At 56.2% G+C, this 7,221-nt stretch overlaps 2 long non-coding RNA genes across 3 annotated transcripts; both read left to right on the forward strand.

Annotated features, from left to right (window-relative positions):
- Nucleotides 1–2,151: 2,151 nt before the first annotated feature.
- Nucleotides 2,152–3,674, forward strand: LOC113941066. 2 transcript variants are annotated; one of them, XR_003525584.1, is made up of 4 exons: nt 2,152–2,390; nt 2,502–2,592; nt 3,016–3,210; nt 3,581–3,674. It is a non-coding gene; the product is annotated as an uncharacterized LOC113941066 (long non-coding RNA). The 2 variants fall into 2 exon arrangements; XR_003525585.1 differs by lacking the exon at nt 2,502–2,592 and having other exon boundaries at nt 2,178–2,390.
- A 1,929-nt stretch (nt 3,675–5,603) lies between these two features.
- Nucleotides 5,604–6,989, forward strand: LOC113941068. The gene is made up of 3 exons (XR_003525586.1): nt 5,604–5,630; nt 5,961–6,101; nt 6,651–6,989. It is a non-coding gene; the product is annotated as an uncharacterized LOC113941068 (long non-coding RNA).
- The last annotated feature ends 232 nt before the right edge of the window (nt 6,990–7,221 follow it).

Below are 7,221 nucleotides of genomic sequence, written 5' to 3' on the forward strand. Positions count from 1 at the left end.
TTTTTGTCCTTCGGGGTGACTTCTTACCAGGGATGTTCTTCTTGACCCCCCGGGGCAAACGGAGGCGTTCGCCTGGTCAGCGTCAGGAGCCATCCTAACTGAGGCCCTGCTGGGTAAGTGCTTTTCGTGTGACTGGCCGGCGAAGCTGTCTGTGGGAATGACCTGGCTATTGCTCGGTGCAGTCCTAATTAAGGTGTCTTTTACTCCGTGTTCCCAGGCTCCCTCTTTCCCTTCGGTCGCCGTGGATGTGCCGGACGCCTCTGGCAGGACTGAGCCTGCGGCTTTTATGTCCAGCGTGCCTGCAGGTAAGAAAAGCTGGGAGTGCAGTCCCTCTGCTTTGATTGCTGTGCCTCTTTGGTAGGGATTTTGGAGGGGAATCCCGGAGCGATTTGGTTTGAAGGGGACCTTCAAAGGCCACCCCGTCTTCCGTGGGCAGGGACACCTTCCACTGTCCCCGGTTGCTCCGAGTCCCGTCCAGCCCGGCCTGGAACACTTCCAGGGATGGGGCAGCCTCGGCTTCCCTGTGCAGTGTGCTCTAATATCTCTCCACTGGCATCATGAAAAATTTTGTTAGTATGTCCCTTTCAGTTGAAAACCATTATCCTTTGTCCTATCAGTAGAAACCTTGGTAGAAAGTCTCTTCATTTTTCTCATAAATCTCTTTATTTACTGGAAAGCTGCAGTAAAACTTCCCTGAATCTTCTTGTGGGGTGGGGTAAGTCAGAGGGACACGTTTCTCTCCTCCTGGCTGTTGGCATTTGCTCCCTGGGCACTGGCTCTTTTTCCCACTCCACTCTGGTCCTTGCCGTGTCTGCTGGGAAGAGTGGAGAGGAAGGGGCAAAGGTGAGCCTGGGGTCCCTGAGTTGTGGGGTTGGGCTGTGCTGAGAGGGGCAGGTGGGTCCCTGTTGGTGAGCCTGAGCCTTGTCTTGGGGGTTCAGGAGCCCGGGGGACCAAGCCTGGGGGGTGTTTGCAGCTCTGCCAGGGCTGGAGCTGACACGGCGCTGGGGGAGAGCCTGGAGCTGGGCTGGGCCGTGGGACAGGTGCAGTGGAGCTGGGGGAGGGTTTGGGACTCCCTGGGGAGAAAGGAGGGATGGATGGGCTGGATGGAGCCACAGGCATGTGCTCCTGGGAACACACTTGTCCAGGACGCTGGGATCCGGGTCAAACTCCAGTTCCCCTCATGTCCAGGGATGCAGGGTCTGAGGGACTGGATTTCCCTGGGGGTTTGCAGGAGACCAGGAGTGAAAGGAAATGTGGTGCTAGAGCAGGCTGTGTTTGCCTCTGAGGACAGAGAGCCTGTGGGCTGAGGTGAGATTGCTGTGAGTGTTGCAATGAGCATTCCAGGAAACGGGGAGCTTGGAATTCCAGGTGTTGATGGAACCATCGCCTTAGGTGTGTTTGGTTTGTGTCTGTGGGAGCTGGGATTCAGGCTGGAGAGCTGTTGCTGGGAACAAAGGGTGGAGAAAACCTGTTCCACGCATGTGTAAGGAAGGATGGAGTAGCAGTGAAGGGGAGTATTTCTATACAGTATCAATATTCTCCACGTGAGATGGAGCAGCGATGGGGGTGGTTGGGTTTGGCCTGGGCCGGTCAGGATCTGCCATAAACAACCCACCAGACCCTGAACCCTCACTGGACATGTCCAGCCCCTCAACAGATACCCAAGTCGTTCATTAACTGTTACAGAGGACAAATGATTGGTAATTGCTTCTGATCTGTGGAGAATTCCCTTTGGAATGATCAAGCAGAAAGCGTATCAAGGCAGGCAGAGCATTTCTTTTGGCTCTTTTTTTTTTCCTGCTTTGTCATTTTCTCTCTGGCTTCAGTGCATTTTGTGTGCTCCTGTTCAGGGAGCAGCGTATTTTTACCTTGAAATTCAGGGTGGGTTTGTTTGTTTAGGGTTTTTTTCTTTCCCAGTTGAATCAGGCCTTCCGTGCATAGTCTGGTGTTGTCCTACATGACTGCTTTGGTGCTGGGTTAGAGAGAGAAGGGGAATGACTTTTCATTCTCTTCCAAGCAGAAGTGGGAGGTTGTCTTGCCCCTCCCCAAACCACTGCAGGCACATGGGAGTAGCTCAGTGCTGGCTCAGTTCTCTGAGAAACACCCATGGGGGAGAGGTTTAAGTCTTAATGACAACGCTCTGGTCTCTCGATGGCAAAGACTGGGTGCTACAGTCCCAGCCTGATGAGGGAGAACAGGAACTTCTGTTCTTTGTGGCAAACCTGCTGTTACTCCTTGTGCAGTCTTTTCTTTCCGTTGTATGTGTTACTGTCCAGAATCTCTCCGAGGCAAGCTGTTAGAAATTTAGAGGTAGGACTGGAATTTGGGTCTGTTCCCTACAAACTCCTGCAAAGCCTGAAGGACCGGGCTGATGACTGCTCTTAACAAAGGTGGTTTATTAATATTCCATCAGATTTCTCTGAGCTCTGGGCAGGACAGGCAAGGGTTGGGGTCGGGAATTATGCAAGCAAGACCTGTTATTTCTCCTGTGTGTGTGTCAGTTTGGCAGGGCTGGGACAAGGAGGACTCGTGCGGGCGCCTCCAGAGACAGCGGGAACGGGAGCGTGCTGCAGAGAAGGAAAGTTCCAGGTGGTGGGTGCTGAGAAATTTGTCCTTGCCTTGCCCTGTGCTCTGCACTTAGCAATGGGTCAAGTGCAGAAGTTTCCTGGGGAGCCTGGAAAATGATACCGGGTCTGCTAAGAAAAGTGGGGCCAAAAGAGCAGGACCTGGGTCTGCGAGCGTGGGAGGAACAAGGGAGGGGTCATCCTCTGCCTCCGGGAGGGAGGGCAGCAGGAAAGGCCCCGGACTAAAGCACGGAAGTTCCGTTCCCCAGGGAGCCCCTGCCCAGCACTGAGCTTGCTCCTGCCCTTGCTGTCCCTTTCCCAGGGGAGCCGAAGCGTCGGGGGCGGGTGCCAGGGGGGGATGGAGCTGCCGAGGACAAACCGGGAGGGTGTTTGCGAGGGAAGGGGGGAGAAGGAGCTCCTGACGGGCTTTTTTTACTTCTTCGTCCCACAGAATTGCCACGAGAGGAAATACTTCCGAGGGACTTCCCTCCGGATAAGCCCTGAATATGCCGGGAGGTTTCAGCCGGGAGAAAGGAGCTGTGGAAGAAAAGCAGCCTCAGAATAGCCAGTGGGGATCATCAGGTTTGCCAGCCGAGAAAAACAAGGAGGGAGAGGAGGGAATGGGGTTCCAATTCCTAAGGATTTGGTGGGTGTAGGATTGCTTTCTGTGTGTTTTGCCAGTCCCTTTTGATTCCTGGGATGATTTTAAAATGATGGCTTTAGCAGTCAACTAAATTGGAGATGTTGTTTTTGAGAGGAAATGAGGCCAAATAAATGCAGAGAGAGAGCATGGAATCATCCTGGGATCGTGGAGTGGTTTGGGTTGGAAAGGATCTCAGGGATCATCTCCTTCCACCCCCTGCCACAGGCAGGGACACCTTCTAATAGACATCCAGCCTGGCCTTGCCCACTTGCAGGGATGGGGCAGCCACAGCTTCTCTGTACCAGGCCACCCCCCCACCCTCCCAGGGAAGAATGTCTCCCTTGTGTGCAATCTTTCCCTTTCTTCTCTGCAGGAAGTGGGCTGGGACAGGGGAATTGGCTCCCCCGAGGCCGAGGATCAGAGCGGGCTCTGCACAGGGGACGACTTCCACTTCCGAACGGGGAAGGGCACTGTAACAGACAGATAACATACAAATGCCAAAAATTATGTTTCACCGTTGTTTCTGCCTGTCAAAAACTTCCTACCAAAACTTCTGTGTCAGTTTTCCACCAGAAGTTCTCACCAGAGTTTCCCACTGGAGTTTTCCTGCCGAAAGATCCCGATCTTGTTCGTCGTTATCATATCTCTGCAAACATCTGAACAGGGCTACGTGCCAAAACACCACAGACTACCTCCTTTGAACACTATAAAAGCTGAAGGGAAATTTGGGAAGATCAGGGAAAGAGGAGTGGGAAAGACAATTGGCTTTACCAGCTGAGAGTTTCCCCCCCCTCCTCGCCCTCACCTTTTTTCTCCTGCCACCGAAAGCTGCCTGCCCGTCACCAGAGACTGAACCTCTGCTGTCTGGAATTGGACCGGGACCCTCCGTGCTACCTACGGGAGTTTTTTCCCCCCGACCATATCCCGAGATCCTCGCCCGGCCTGGGGAGAAGCTCACATCCTGGCTGCATTCCAGACCCCCTGCAGCTAAAGAGATAACATCACCCCGGCGGAGCCAGAGAGAAAAAAAAGGCTAAAGCTGCTTCTTTCTCTCCCTCTCCCCCCCCACTCCACAAATTGGCACGGACCAAAAGGTAGTTCTTGGCGGTAATCTTTTTCTATGCTTCTAAAAAGTCATCTTAGCATTTTCTAACCTTTTCTTATTTTTTCCTCTTTCTCTTCGCATCTCTTAGCAATTAATAAAAACAGTTTTGGCATCAACAGTTAACTTGTATGAGTTTTAATTTTGCTCAAGGGAACATTTGAATATAAAAATTCTTTCTGCAATATTTTAGCAGATTGTAACAGGCACCTTCGTCCCCACCCCCGGCACGGGGACGGAGTAACATCTGCCTGCAGCTGGCTGGAGTTCCCACTGGCTCTGGGCTTTCTGCCCACGGGCCGGGGATCACGGCCAGAGTCCTTCAAACCCGGGGAACAGTGGCCTCCCCAGCATCTCTGCAGCCCGTCCAGGGCAGGCTGCTGCCCATCGGCCCCTGATCACAGTGGATGTAGAAGTGATGGTGTTTAGGGAATGCTGATTGTACTTCCCTGACTTTGGCAACGCGGTCATTAAAAAGAGAAAAATAACAAGTCTATGGAGATGCCCTGCACTTGGGAGCTTGCGGCGCTCCGGGTTAAATCTTGGCTCTCTGATGTTAAAACTGTGGGCGAGGGGCGGTGGCCGAGCAGGGCCAGCGGCGGGGCCGGACGGGGCCGGCCCGGGGGTCCCTTCCCCGCGGGGTCGCAGCGGTCCCCTGGGGCCGGGGAAGGGCGGGTGGCAGCGGCGTTCTTGGGGGGGGCCGGGCGGGGCCTGGGGCGGGGCCGGGGGGCGGTGCTGCGGGGCGGGACGGGCGGGAGGTGCCGGGTGACGGCGGGGAAGCCGCGGCGGGGCCCGGGGGCTGCAGCTCTCTGGCTTCCCGGCTGGCTTTGCAGACATTTGCCACCTTCAGAGGAGGCACAAATCCCCGCGGAGCTGAGCGAGGGGTGCGGGGAGCGCAGGGAGCTGTGACCAGGGGAGGGTGTGCGCAGTGCCCCAAAACCCGCACCCCAAACCAGCCCGAAACAGCCCCAGAGCCCAGAGCGAAGCGCCGCGGGATCGCGCCGGCCCCGCCCCCCGGCCCGCCCCCAAGGACGCCGCTGTCCCCTTGTCCCCGCTCCCCTTGTCCCGGGAGAGCTCCCGGCCGGGCCGTGCCCGCGGAGCTCCCACCCGCCCTTCCCCGGCCCCAGCAGCGCCCGCCGGGGCTGCGGCGGCGGCGGGAGCCGCGCTGAGGGAACGGGGGGCGGGGCCGCGCCGAGGGGCGGGGCCGGCGGAGCGGGCGGGGCGGGGCCGCAGGGACAGGCGGGCTGCGATTGGGCGGAGGCGCTCGAGTGCTGATTGGGCAGCGCTGCCGGCCCGCGGTATAGAAGGGCCGGCGGGGCAGGTGCGGGCGGTTGTGTGTGAGGGCTGAGGGTGCGGCCCCGCTGCTGCCCGGGCTGCGGAGGGGAGAGCGCCTTGGCCGCTGGGTTTATGGACCGGGGGAGCTGGGGGGCGTTTAGGGGCGCCTTGTGCTGGGCGGCGGGGGCCGGGTAAGCCCGTTACCTGCCGGGTGCCCCCGGGGGGAGCCGTAGCAGGGCTGCGGGGCTGGTGCTCTCTGGGTGTCTCAGGTTTTGCTTTGGAATCCCAAAGCCTTTCCCCGCGCAGGGTTACGAGGCAAAGACTGGTCTCAGTTTCTTGGTGCTACATTAATGCTTTTTGCTCCTTTTCTGTCCAGTTGTGCCCTCAGTTGGGGCTCAGCTCAGTTCAGTGCCCAGCGGCTGGTGGAGTGTGGCGAGTTGTGCTTCCTGCCGGGCGGGAGCTGCCTTGGGAAGCTGCTCTGTACCCACGGCTGTGCCGAGCCCGGGAGTTCACACAGGTAAGGGCAGGGCCCGTCCTACCAGTGAGAAGGGAATTTGGCTGTGGGAGGATGGAATAGAGTGTATGCCTGTTAGCTCCGAGGACAGCCAACAGCTGGGAGGGACCCTGAGCAGCTTTGGTGGCACGACAGCAGTTTGAAAAGACCGTGGGTGTTGGAGAAGTGTCCAGGAAAAATGATTCCTTTTTTGCAGGGAGGCAGTTTGCAAGGACAGGGGGGTTGCTGTGCTCTCTAGCAGAAATACTCCCCTTGGGATGTCCAGGGTGAGGAAATGTTGGCCACGTGTGGGCTGGAGCAAAGGTGTGTGGGTGCCTGTGTGTGACACCCGTGGGTGTGCAGGAAGGGGGTTCTGGTGCCATTGGAGCTGCCAGGGAGCCAAAAAGGGCACAGTTGTCTGAAAAAGGTGAAAGCTCTGTTGGCCTCTGTTGACACCTGCACCAAAGGAGATGCAAATTTTCCCCCTCTGGTTGCAGGCTTCACAAAGCTCCCAGGAAAGGAAATTTTAAATTCCAACTCACCTTTAGGCTAAAGGTTTCCTTGCTCTCTCAGCAGGGTGTCGAGTGCCACCGTGTCCCTGAGGTCACCCTTTCTGCTGTTGGGAGAGCACGAGGTGGATGGAGAGGATCCCCAGGCATCTGCAGGCCCAAGGGACTCGTACAGCTGTGATTTTCCTACAGCCCTTGTAAGATAGACTTTGAGGGTACCATGGGTAATGTGCCAGCTCTCCTGGTGGAGTTTTTGTCTTCTGCTGTAACTGAACATAAAGAGAAAAACTAAAGTCAGGTCTGTTCTGGAGTGTTACACTTGTGCAGAGCTCCTTCCCTCTGTTTATTTTCTGTTCTGGAAAGCACAGTCTGGGATTCCTGGGCACTTCCTATTAAATGATTCTCTGAAAATAATTTTGTACTGAAAGGGGAAAGGAGCTGTCTGAGGTCAGATATACCTAATCAGAGCTCTATGTTTTTCACTCAGGAAGCTCTTAAAATATCTGAGAGTGTGTAGGAATACCTGGCTTCTAAAACTCACCAGCTGAGTCTTAGAGGCTTCTTTGAAGAGCTGAGTTCAGGCAGCCAAATTGGCCCCCAGGAGGGACTCTGTGCCTGCTCTCCCGTGGCTCCAA

Source organism: Corapipo altera, unplaced genomic scaffold, assembly GCF_003945725.1.
Source record: "Corapipo altera isolate COAL_440 unplaced genomic scaffold, ASM394572v1 61299, whole genome shotgun sequence".
NCBI classification, from domain to species: domain Eukaryota; kingdom Metazoa; phylum Chordata; class Aves; order Passeriformes; family Pipridae; genus Corapipo; species Corapipo altera.